This window comes from Hevea brasiliensis, chromosome 16 (assembly GCF_030052815.1).
Source record: "Hevea brasiliensis isolate MT/VB/25A 57/8 chromosome 16, ASM3005281v1, whole genome shotgun sequence".
NCBI classification, from domain to species: Eukaryota; Viridiplantae; Streptophyta; class Magnoliopsida; order Malpighiales; family Euphorbiaceae; genus Hevea; species Hevea brasiliensis.
In genome coordinates this window covers 41201586-41215764 of record NC_079508.1, presented here as the reverse complement: position 1 = coordinate 41215764, position 14179 = coordinate 41201586, and positions in this window count along the sequence as shown.

The window sequence follows — 14179 nt, the reverse complement described above, 5'->3', positions numbered from 1 at the left end:
TCTAAAATTTCTATGGGTGAAATTTTAGGTCATTTGGACCAGTATAGAGAGAGTTATGACCAAATGAATACGTACTGTTCATTTGGTCATTTTCTGGGTTAGTAGTTTCAGTGACCCAATTTGTGCTACCAATTTGAATTGGTCAAAGGCAAAACTAGGTTAAGTGGTCCTCATGAAAAGTGTAGCCCTATGTCTAAACTTTCCATGGGTGAAATTTTAGGTCATTTGGACCAGTATAGAGAGAGTTATGACCAAATGAACATGTACTGTTCATTTGGTCATTTTCTGGGTTTGGTGCAGGGAAATCCGAATTTGGGCAATATTTAGGTCAAGTTTTGGACAGAATTTGGGCATGTTTCCTTCATGGAAAATGGGTTATTTTGGGTCTAGTTTCACCTCCAATTGGCTTCATACCAATTGAGGTCACACAATTTCATTTATGGCCTAAAATGTACACTGCCCTCAACAAACACAACCTGTAGAAAATAGCACTTCTAATTATTCATTTCTCCTCCAACTTCCTTGCTTCAATTTGACATTCAAGGCACTTCTAAATATCAACAACACATCTCAATAATCCCAATTGCATGGTATAATACAAAGATACCAAAGTTAGGCCAAACCCTAACTCATAATTTCAACCTCATAAAATCTCAATGTAAATCAACTTCTAATACTTATAATGCATCAACTAACATCATTAAATCACTTTATATACATCATAGTCATCAAAAAAACCATCACTCATCATGGGTACCAAAAATTCACTCCCCTCATAACTCACCTATTTCTTTTAGTTTCTTACAAATTTCACTTCTTTTTAACCTTAACTCAAGGATTAATAAAGGAAGAAAGGAAGATTAGGCACTAACCTCTTGGGTAACTTGTTAAACTTCAATTTTTCTTCTTCTTTTCACTATCAATGGCTTCCTTATGGAGTGGGCTAACTTTTTAATGAAGGGGTCTATGGGTTTTGGTGAGTGAAAGCTTGGGAAATCAAGCTTTAAGCTTGATAACAATGGTGGGGAGGGAGAGACCAAGGGAGACGGCAAGGAGAGAGAGAGAAGAGGAAGAAGAAGATGGTTGTTGGGGTTTTGTCTCTTGTGGTTATTTATATATATACATTTATGTGTACTTTATTGTTTTTAAATTTCATAAATCTATTTCCTTTCTCTTCTTTTCTTTCCTTTTCTTTTCTTTTCTTTTCTTCTTCTTTCTCTTCTCATTTTTCAAATTCAAATTTATAAAATTAATTTATATTAATTATTCTATTTCCAAATTTTAATTTGACATTTAAGTCAAAATTCACCTCTATGGGTGAAATGACCAAAATGCCTTTCATGGTGCTCATCGGATTATTTTTATTTTTTATACCAATTAATAAATTCTCTAAATTTTATTTTATTTCTCAAAATTTTTCCTATATTTTTTTAATATTTATTTCATTAATTTATGCCTCCTCACTATAGTTTAAGTGTAGTTCCAAATATCCTGACTGTCCGAACAGACATTAGTCGTCAGAACAGTAAAATGTACGGACTACCTACGGTGAGGGCGTTACAATTCTTCCCCTCTAAATAAAATTTCGTCCTCGAAATTTACACAGTGTAATTAATCGAGGGACCACTATCTCCTTGTCTTTTCACCTTTTTGTGTTATAATACTTTACTTTTTTGTTTTTTAGTCTATCTTATTAATCCTTATTCTACAATCTTATCCTTATCTCGATTTACTATTGAAAATACGTAGATCTACACAATAATCCCATGTCGTTACTGTAATCTGCAGCTTACAGCACAAACATCAAGAGCATTGCATAGTTAATGCGGTATATCCCAATAAACTAGCTCTTTTTTTTTTTTTCAACCAGTTCTATACTCATCTTCTTTCATCTCATATACAGCCTCCTTCTCATTTCCATCTATTATCTTTAACACGATCCTTTTCGGTTGATAATCTACAATCACCTGGTGACCTAAAGGGTTGGTGACAAGTATGTCATCTTCTGACCCATCTATTGGTATCCTCTTTCAACAGGAGGTACAATGCATATATAGGGGTGAACATAGTTAGGGTCTATCAATACATACTTAAAGGTATTATAATTAGGAAATGTACCTCTGATAACATCTACCGGATTTGGCTCCTCTTGAGCCATAGCGTACACGCGGGATGCTACTTCAGCCTCGGGGTGTTCTATAGTCTTAGAAGCTCTCTGTGATGTACCAGCTACCTCTGGTCTCATCGGTCTTCTACCCCTCTGTACTATCGGGGCAGACTTCTGAGTCTGTGGTGGAGCTGTGGGAGCACTCCTCCATGGGCAATCTCTCAAAAAAAAAAAGCTCTATGGACTCACATCTGAAACATCCACTCGTTAGTAATCTACACTTTCCTCTGTGGTTCTTCCTATAATGTGTACAAACTGGAATCGAGATTGATCTCCGTGCTATAGGACCCACAGAATTGTCAATTGATACACTCATCTGACCTCCTTTCCTTGAGGCAAATCGGAACCTCTGCCTCTGTCTCTACTCTGAATCTAATCCTGAGACCCCCTGGGTCTCTTACTCTCTGTAGCAGCTACGCTGGATTGGCCAGGTCTAGACCCTCTCTTGCACTGCCTGTCTCTCTTAAACTGCTCATAATTTCTAACTCTCTCTACTGGGGTCCTATATACTAGCTGGGGAGGTGGTGGCATAGCTCCAGTGACCTGACGGAGCAATCGAGTCATTTGCTCTAGGAAGGCCTATTGTGTCCTTACTAAAGTACCCAACGATGGTTCTGCTCTACTGCTACTGTGCCCCTGATTAAACGCAGGTGCAGGCGCGTGACTCTCTACTTCCTCCTCTATCGGTCTTGGAGGTCCGTGCTCTGAAGGATCAGATGTCATCAATCCTATAAAACAGACAAAGAACAGATCTGCATTAGTATCACCTCGACTCTATCTAAAGGCCCATGCATGTGATGCAACTATTTCTTTCTATCTATCTAGGTCTAGGACCGCTTAAACCTCTGCTCTGATACCACTAAATGTAACGCCCCTTACCCGTCTATTGTATAGCCGAGCAAGAAGTGCCACATTCGGTGCCAGAGCACCCTATCTTGTCTTGTCATGTCTATTGTAAATTTTAATGTCCTTTAAATCAGGTAATTTAAGTGTAGAATTTTTTTTTTATATCTTATTTTTGTGGAGACCCGAATAGATAGTCCTCTGTTTTATTAGCATCTGGCGGGTTCCACTATCACCTGTTAACATATTTATAGTCATCTCACATATTTCTATATCATATTCTCTTTTATCATATCATTCACAACTATTTATGAGATCTCAAAATGAAGTGTCATCTATTGCATTCATATGGAAACTCATAGATAATAAATTATAAGTTTTCATTTCAAGTCCAAAATAAAATACATCATAAACTAGTAATTACATCATGACTAGACAAAATGAACCAAAATACTAGTCTACACATGGGCCCTACCAAAATACAAAAGACTGGTGAGGTGACTCTGATCGGTGGCAGATCTGGTCGGAACTCTGTCCAAATACTACTGTAGCGACTGCTGATCTTCAGTACCTACGCGATGGAAAACCAACGTGCTAAGCATAACGCTTAGTGGTGCATAATTTATAATAAAAATGATTAAACAATTGAATTAATATTTACAAATCATAAATTCTGGGTCTTTTACATTTTTTTATTACACTTTGGAAACAATTAAAATTATTGGGATCTTTCTTGTTTACTTATTGTATATTCAGTATTAATTAATTATTATCAATGCCCAAGAAACCTATAACAAATTATAAAAGCTGGATACACAGGAGTATACGAGTTAGACAGCCATATGTCTACCCTGTATACATCTGTCAGGCACGAGGCCAGCTGTCTGGCACGAGACCCGCTGTCAGGCTTGTAAAGCCAGAAATAAAGTAGGCACAATGGCCAGTAAGTAGGCATATAGCCTGTAGAACAATCATACCAGACATATATTGTCAGTTCATGACTTTCTCGGTAGGCAGTACTGCTATCTATAGTCCCTAATTGGTATACCAATTTATCCAAACTAAATAAAGAAGTCTAGGTATACTATGGACAATTAAACATTTTTAATTAATTTAGCACTATTCACTGTTACTATTTTCTAGTACTGTTCATTAGTACCATTAATTTCATATTAATAGGACATTAGTCCCAATTTACATATTCATATCATTTTTAATATTTAATTTTCCTTATGAGTATTTTAATTATCATATATAGCATTTTTCCCATGAACCTTTCTTTAGGTTCATGTTGATGTGTTATCTTTATCTAGAAATTTGACTAGGTTAGGATGTCTATTTAGTCACACTTCCTTCATAACAATTTCTCCTTTATGTTTAAACTTGAATTTCAGTTTTTGAATCACTGAATTTGGAGTTATAGAACTCAAGTTATGGTCAAAATACCATAACTGGTCCCTTTGCCTCTAAGCTGTCCAGAATTTACAATTCCTGGTCAATAATCTTTGACCAGTCATTTGATCATTTTATGGTCATTTTTAGACTTAGGTTCCTTCACAAGATATGTTCCTCTATGTCTTAGGGACTCCCAGGTACAATTTCATAATTTTTCAAGCTTTGTATAGTGAGTTATAGTCAGTGCATTAACCTAGACTCTCAGTCCTATAAGGGCAATAACCAACTTCAGGGCAGTCTGTTTGACCCTCTTTTTAGGGTCTTTACACTTAGAATTTGGCAAAGGTGTCTGAATCAATGTTGTAGCCCTAAGTATCATGTTTCTAGATCATATTGGCACATCTCAAATGGAATTTCCTAGTGGGAGTTATGGCCAAATGAACACACAGGTATCAAATGGCATTATGGGTTCAACTTAATATTTTCTAGATTTCAATTCCTAACTTTGGCTAATATTTTCCCTAGGATGCAATGGTTTCTAGAGCTTGGTCAAAACATAAAAATTGTTGTGCTATGTCTTATAAAACTTTTTCCACTAGTTTCACTCAATTTGCAGCTTTGGAGACCAAGTTATGGCATTTTTGCCAAAACTGGTCAAGCATACCAAAGGAACAGTATTTTGGACTGGGTTGACAGTTTTAGTGACTCAACTTGTGATAATAATTTGATTTGGTTAAAAGCAAAACTGGTTAAGTGGTCTTCATGAAAAGTGTAGCCCTATGTCTAAAATTTCTATGGGTGAAATTTTAGGTCATTTGGACCATTATAGAGAGAGTTATGACCAAATGAATACGTACTGTTCATTTGGTCATTTTCTGGGTTAGTAGTTTCAGTGACCCAATTTGTGCTACCAATTTGAATTGGTCAAAGGCAAAACTGGGTTAAGTGGTCCTCATAAAAAGTGTAGCCCTATGTCTAAACTTTCCATGGGTGAAATTTTAGGTCATTTGGACCAGTATAGAGAGAGTTATGACCAAATGAACATGTACTGTTCATTTGGTCATTTTCTGGGTTTGGTGCAGGGAAATCCGAATTTGGGCAATATTTAGGTCAAGTTTTGGACAGAATTTGGGCATGTTTCCTTCATGGAAAATGGGTTATTTTGGGTCTAGTTTCACCTCCAATTGGCCTCATACCAATTGGGGTCACACTCATTTATGGCCTAAAATGTACACTGCCCTCAACAAACACAACCTGCAGAAAATAGCACTTCCAATAATTCATTTCTCCTCCAACTTCCTTGCTTCAATTTGACATTCAAGGCACTTCTAAATATTATCAACACATCTCAATAATCCCAATTGCATGGTATAATACAAAGATACCAAAGTTAGGCCAAACCCTAACTCACAATTTCAACCTCATAAAATCTCAATGTAAATCAACTTCTAATACTTATAATGCATCAACCAACATCATTAAATCACTTTATATACATCATAGTCATCAGAAAAACCATCACTCACCATGGGTACCAAAAATTCACTCTCCTCATAACTCACCTATTTCTTTTAGTTTCTTACAAATTTCACTTCATTTTAACCTTAACTCAAGGATTAATAAAGGAAGAAAGGAAGATTAGGCACTAACCTCTTGGGTAACTTGTTAAACATCAATTTTTCTTCTTCTTTTCACTATCAATGGCTTCCTTATGGAGTGGGCTAACTTTTTAGTGAAGGGGTCTATGGGTTTTGGTGAGTGAAAGCTTGGGAAATCAAGCTTTAAGCTTGATAACAATGGTGGGGAGGGAGAGACCAAGGGAGACGGTAAGGAGAGAGAGAGAAGAGGAAGAAGAAGATGGTTGGTGGGGTTTTGTCTCTTGTGGTTATTTATATATATACATTTATGTGTACTTTATTGTTTTTAAATTTCATAAATCTATTTCCTTTCTTTTCTTTTCTTTCCTTTTCTTTTCTTTTCTTTTCTTTTCTTCTTCTTTCTCTTCTCATTTTTCAAATTCAAATTCATAAAATTAATTTATGTTAATTATTCTATTTCCAAATTTTAATTTGACATTTAAGTCAAAAATCACCTCTATGGGTGAAATGACCAAAATGCCTTTCATGGTGCTCATCGGATTATTTTTATTTTTTATACCAATTAATAAATTCTCTAAATTTTATTTTATTTCTCAAAATTTTTCTTATATTTTTTTAATATTTATTTCATTAATTTATGCCTCCTCACTATAGTTTAAGTGTAGTTCCAGACATCCTGACTGTCCGAACAGACATTAGTCGTCAGAATAGTAAAATGTACGGACTACCTATGGTGAGGGCGTTACACTTCCCTTGTGATTTAGTTTGTTGTGTGTGAATGCCTCCACAATGTTGCCAAACTTATAAAAGGTTATCCTGAGTGCCTTAGCATCCCAATTGGAGAAATTTTCAAAATAGATAATGGGTAGCTTTTGTAACAGCCCGATCCTTCTCCAGTTAGTATTGTCCGCTTTGGCCCATGGGCCTCACGGATTTGTCCCTTGGGAGGTTTCATTCCCAAAAGCGCGCTGACCAGGTGAGGAAGGCTCCCACATATATGGCCCAAATCTTTTCTTCCGTTTAGATGTGGGACACGGTTTCCACCCGGTCGTAGCTGGTTGAACAAGCACGTCCCAACCCCATCCCTGAGTCGTGACAAGCCCACCAACTTCCGCTTGGTGCGTCCTCGCACCACACACCGTACTAGAGGGAGTCCAGCTCTGATACCAAATTGTAACAGCCCAATCCTTCTCCAGTCAGTATTGTCCGCTTTGGCCCAGAGCGGATAATATCACTAGTGGGCTGGGCCGTTACATTTGTGGTATCAGAGCCGCTCCGCGTGCAACCTTGAACGATGGTGGGGCAAACCTCAGCGAGGACGCTGAGTCCCATAAGGGGGGTGGATTGTAACATCCTAGGCAAATCCCACATCGGCAAAACACAGGAGAGATGCTGGGTTTATAAGTTGATGGTTTGTAACCCTTATTGACGCGTTTTAAAACCGTGAGGGCTTCAGCCCAGAGCGGACAATATCACTAGTGGGTCGGGCCATTACATTTGTGGTATCAGAGCGGCTCCGCGTGCAACCTTGAACGATGGTGGGGCAAACCTCAGCGAGGACGCTGAGTCCCATAAGGGGGGTGGATTGTAACACCCTAGGCAAATCCCACATCGGCAAAACACGAAAGAGATGCTGGGTTCATAAGTTGACAGTTCGTAACCCCTATGGACGCGTTTTAAAACCGTGAGGCCTAGTATGGGCTAGGCCAAATGTCACGGGTCGATCCTTCTCCAGTTAGTATTGTCCGCTTTGGCCCATGGGCCTCACGGATTTGTCCCTTGGGAGGTTTCATTCCCAAAAGCGCGCTGACCAGGTGAGGAAGACTCCCACATATATGGCCCAAATCTTTTCTTCCCGTTTCCGATGTGGGACACGAAGTTTCCACCCCAGTACGTAGCTGGTTGAACAAGCACGTCCCAACCCCATCCCTGGGTCGTGACAAGCCCACCAACTTCCGCTTGGTGCGTCCTCGCACCACACACCGTACTAGAGGGAGTCCAGCTCTGATACCAAATTGTCACGGGTCGATCCTTCTCCAGTTAGTATTGTCCGCTTTGGCCCATGGGCCTCACGGATTTGTCCCTTGGGAGGTTTCATTCCCAAAAGCGCGCTGACCAGGTGAGGAAGACTCCCACATATATGGCCCAAATCTTTTCTTCCCGTTTCCGATGTGGGACACGAAGTTTCCACCCCAGTACGTAGCTGGTTGAACAAGCACGTCCCAACCCCATCCCTGGGTCGTGACAAGGTTTGCCCCACCACCGTTCAAGGTTGCACACGGAGCCACTCTGATACCACAAATGTAATGGCCCGGCCCACTAGTGATATTGTCCGCTCTGGGTCGAAGCCCTCACGGTTTTAAAACGCGTCCATAGGGGTTACGAACTGTCAACTTATGAACCCAGCATCTCTTTCGTGTTTTGCCGATGTGGGATTTGCCTAGGGTGTTACAGCTTTGGAATGTTGGCATTAGGTTAGTGATGGCTAGGGAATGTGGTGAAAGAATGCTTAGGACAATTTTGGGGGAATGGTTCATCGTAAATCAAGGAGAGAAGGTGGTAGTTGTGTGTTTCCAATCTCCTTTGACTAGCCATGAAAATTAGTTTTGTTGGGAGCAAAATAAAGCTAGTGAGGTTGTGATCACAATTAAATATGGTACTTTTAGGAAAGTTTAACAAATTAGCTAGAATTGATACGCGTTCATAAGTGTACAAAATCGCACAAATAATGTAATGATAAGAGAATATAGTTCCTACAGAGATTGCTTTTAAGCACCAAAACTTCTGTCAATTTTACAATATCTAGATGATCAATATTTAATTAAATGGAACAATTAATTCTAAAGTTAAAACTAAAATGAAATTGAAAAGCAAATGAAAATCAAGTCAAATTAAAATTTAGAGAATAAAATTCAAGAGATGAAATTAGTAGGGTATATCTAACTTTGCTTAGCATAACTGTAAAATCCCAAATATCCCTCTAATAATCCAACTTTAACTATTAATGCATGGATAAATATCCCTAATATTTTCAATAATCTCTCTCAAGCATACTTAAAGATACTAATTAAAACCCACAATCAATTTCTCAATAATAAAGCAAATCTTAATTAGTTCTTTAAGTTCAATGGTTATTTCTAGAAAAAAATCCTATAGGTCAAGCCTTCTGCTCTCGCTCCGGTTTTTATTCTTGTATTACTTGCTATTAAATCAAATTCATAATCTTCCCTCTTAGTATAAATCATGAATCAAATGATTCAAGATTCAAAAATAGAAACCCAAAAGCATTAAGTTCAATCGCAAGCAAATGCATTAATAGAGAAAATTAAACAAATTATTGGTATTTGCAATAAAGTAAGCTACTTCAAAAACCCTAATATAAAATTTAGTTACTCATCATCTCAAGAGTAAAACTCAAAACCATGAAACAAAAATCCATAATCATCTAACAAGTGTATGTGTAAAATGGAACTAAAATAATAAGGGAAAAAGGAAATAAAACTTTAAAAATATGTAGATGGATGTTCTCCTTTAAGTTCCCAAACCTCCCTTCTTAAGATCTTTCATTTCCAGCAATAATGGTGGGTTTTTGGGTGTTTTGAAAGGCTAAAGGATGACTCACTTTAGCTAAAAGAGATTCTGCAACTAAATACGACTCTAAATTCTTCCCTTTCTCTACTGACATGTCATGAGCTCATTTGAAAATGAAGAGCTACAAAGCAATAAACATAGCTGGCTATGCACCTTTTTAAAGTATCATAAGTAAGCCGTGAACAACACTACTTAAAATGGGTCATGATTCATCAATTCTTTTAACAACTGAAATATGGCTTTTGTTTTAAGAAGTTCCAGTACATGTCCACCACCAAATCTTTGAATTTCTTTTTTTTTTTTTTTAAAAAAAATTTATGGCTAATTAGATGAAACTCTTTTTCTAACACACAAATAGATTGGAGAGGAAAAATGGCCTAAAATCAAATGAACAAATGTGGCACATGGCATTAAAAGGCAATAAAACATGGTAAACAACAAAAGTAAACATATGGCCTAAATGAAAATTAAAAGTAATTAAAATTTTATTAAAATTAATGAAAACTTAATAAAATTAATAAAACAATAAATAAAATAAAAACACTCTAAAATTTATAAAATTAGCTATAATATTAACAAAATATTTTATAAAATCTTAATAATATTTGATGTGTGTTATGGAAAGTCAATCATTATATTATTTCTGTGTATATTCTGTATTCTGTATTCCTATTTAGGATTTCTTATTTAGGATTTCTTCCTAATTAGTATAACACAATTATAGGAATCAATTGTATATAAATACCCATGTACAGATTAATTGAAATATATGTGAGAATCATCTCTTTCTACATGGTATCAGAGCAGGTCATCTATCTAGGGTGATTATTTGTTCTCACCACCCAGCTCAGGAGAGACCTTGGCCGCCGACCGGCCGTTTCGTCTCCGATCAACATTGCCAGCGTCGCCTCAATCCCCTCATTCCACCACTGTGTGCTGTTGCCTGATCCAGTACACCATTAAAGGACTTCTGAGGTTTGGCTCTCAGATCCTATTTCGGTATTTGCTTGATTTGTGATTTTGGATTATTTTGTTGCTGTCAGCACTTTGGATTAGCGTTTCGGTTAGTTTTCTTTGTCTCAACAAATGGCAGACAATAAGAATGTTATTTCTGATGTGATTCCGATGATGACTAAGATCACGGAACACAAACTTAATGGTTCGAATTATCTGGAGTGGAGTAAGGTCATTAGGGTCTATTTGCGTAGCATTGATAAGGATGATCACCTTACTAAAGATCCACCTACTGATGATACACAACAAACTTGGCTAAGGGAGGATGCTCGGTTGTTTTTGCAGCTTCGGAACTCGATTCACAGTGAGGTAATTAGTTTAATTAATCACTGTGAATTTGTTAAGAAATTGATGGATTACTTAGATTTTATGTATTCTGGTAAAGGGAATATCTCCCGTATTTATGATGTTTGTAAGGCATTCTACCGTGCTAAGAAAGAGAATAAGTCTCTCACGGCTTATTTTATGGATTTTAAACGGGTATATGAGGAACTTAATGTATTGTTGCCTTATAGTTACGATGTGAAAGTTCAAAGAGCCCAACGGAGCAACTGGTTATGAGTTTTCTTGCAGGCCTTCCTTCAGAGTATGAGACTGCTAAATCTCAGATTCTTTCTAGTTCTGAGATTTCCTCTTTGCATGAAACATTCACACGGGTCCTTCGTACAGAGAGTACCCAATCTTCACAGCCTGCCAGTAGTGCTCTTATTAGCCGTAATCCAAATGGACAACAGGGTAATAGAAGAGGAAGTAGAGGAGGAATTACAGGCAACAGAAGTAATCAGCGTAATGGAGAGGCTAGTTCTAATTAGGACTCAAGAGGAGTCATTTGTTATTATTGTCATGAGCCTGGCCATACAAAATATAATTGTCCGCAACTTCAGAGGAAAAATCAGCAATCACAGATGGCAAATATGGCAGCAGAGGATTCTACAGTATCTTCCTCTGAGAAAACTGTTTTGGTATCCGCAGAGGATTTCGCACAGTTTTCCCAGTATCAGGCATCTTCACTGCGATCGCTGAGTCAGGTAAATCCACTACATGCCTTGTGTCTTCCTCATCCAAATGGGTTATTGATTCTGGTGCAACAGATCACATGACAGGTAATTCTAGTCTTCTATCTACTTTTCAGTCTAATCCCACTTCCTCTACTGTTACTTTAGCTGATGGTTCTACTTCTTGTGTCATGGGTTCTGGAACTGTGAATCCGACTTCGTCAATTTCTTTGTCATCTGTTTTGTGTCTACCAAATTTCTCTTTTAATCTACTTTCTGTTAGTAAACTTACTCGTACCTTAAATTATTCTATTTCTTTTTTTTCTTATCAGTGTTTGTTTCAGGATCTTACGACGAAGCAGATTATTGGTAGAGGACGTGAGTCAGGTGGTCTCTACATTCTGGAAAATCATGTACCGCGATCGCTTGTTTGCTCCAGTACCTTAACACCTCTTGAAGCTCATTGTAGATTGGGTCATCCTTCTTTGTCTACCATGAAGAAGTTGTGTCCTCAGTTTTTGTATTTATCAATACTAGAATGTGAGTCGTGTCAGTTTGCAAAACATCATCGTTTGCCTTCTGTGTCTAGAGTCAATAAACGGGCTTCATCCCCTTTTGAGTTAGTTCATTCTGATGTTTGGGGTCCTTGTTCTGTTACTTTTAAAACTGGATTTCGTTATTTTGTTACTTTTGTTGATGATTACTCTCGTGTTACCTGGTTATATTTAATGAAGAATCATTCTGAGTTGTTTTCTATCTTTTGTGCCTTTTGTAATGAAATCAAAACTCAATTTAATATTTCTGTGCGCATATTAAGAAGTGACAATGCTAAAGAATATTTTTCAGCATAATTTCAGCCTTATATGACACAAAATGGCATTCTTCATCAGTCTTCCTGTGTGGATACCCCATCCCAAAATGGCGTGGCCGAAAGAAAAAATCGGCATCTTCTTGAGGTAACTCGTGCTCTTCTTTTCGGATGAAAGTTCCTAAACACTTTTGGGCGGATGCGGTTTCTATGGCATGTTTTTGATCAATCGTATGCCTTCTTACATTTCTTAATGGGGATATTCCTTATAACGCTTTGTTCCCTACAAAATCTTTGTTTCCGTTGAACCCCGTATTTTTGTTGTACTTGTTTTGTACGTGATGTTCGTCCATGAGTTACTAAATTGGATCCAAAGTCTCTCAAATGTGTCTTCCTTGGGTACTCCGGATCCAAAAAGGGTACCGTTGTTTCTCTCCTACTCTTAATCTTTATCTTGTTTCTGCAGATGTAACAATTTTTGAGTCCACTCCATTTTTTCTCAATCATCCGTATGAGAGTCAGGGGGAGGAAGATGATATCTTAATATATACTGTCCAACCAATGTCTAGTCCTCTCTCACAGCCTATTTCTTCCGTCTCTATACCTAATCGGCCTCTGTTGTTCATGTTTATTCCAGGAGATTGGAGATTCGACTCGAGATCCTCCACCGCCTACTGCTGGGAGATCCTGCACTCATACACGATCATGATTCGATCTAGACTTACCCATTGCTCTTCGTAAAGGTAAACGTTCATGTACTTACCCTATCTCTTCTTTTGTTTCTTATAATCAATTGTCTTCTTATTCTCGGTGTTTTGTTACTTCTTTAGACTCTATTCCCATCCCTAATACTGTTGGTGAGGCGCTGTCTCATCCTCGGTGTGTCTTTGCTATGAAAGAGGAAATGGAGGCTTTAGATGCTAATGGTACATGGGAACTGTTGCCTTTGCCCACTGGTAAGAAAGCTAGTGGTTGCAAATGGGTATTTACAGTAAAGGTAAATCCTGATGGTTCTGTGGCTAGATTAAAATCACGCCTTGTAGCAAAAGGATATGCTCGGACATATGGGGTTGATTACTCGACACTTTTTCTCCCGTAGCTAAACTTACTGCTCGCTTGTTTATCTCTTTAGCGACTACATATGATTGGCCCTGCACCAATTGGATATCAAGAATGCCTTCCTTCATGGTGATCTTCAGATTTAGGTGTATATGGAGCAACCACCGGGTTTGTTGCTCGTGGGGAGTTGGGTAAAGTTTGTAGGCTTCTAAGTCTCTTTATGGCTTGAAACAAAGTCCTAGGGCCTGGTTTGGGAGATTCAAAGGAAGCAAAGACAGAATTTGGTATGCAAAAGAGTAAGTGTGATCACTCAAGATTTTATAAGCAACTGAGGTGGTCTAATTCTCCGGTAGTCTATGTGGATGACATTATCATTCTGGGAGTGACTCTGCAGTATTTCATCTCTTAAAACCTTCCTCCAAACCAGTTTGGACCAAAGACTTGGGATTATTAAAGTATTTTTGGGTATTGAAGTTATGAGAAGTAAGAAGGGTATTTTCTTGTCTCAAAGAAAATATGTCCTTGATCTATTGACAGAGACAGAAAATTAGGTGCTAAGCCTTGTAGTGCACCAATGACTCCAAATTTACAAATCAAGTAGGGGATAGTGAGTTGTTTGAAGATCCGAGAGATACAGGAGATTGGTAGGAAAATTGAACTACCTTCATCACTCGTCCTGACATTGCTTATGCCGTTAGTGTGGTAAGTC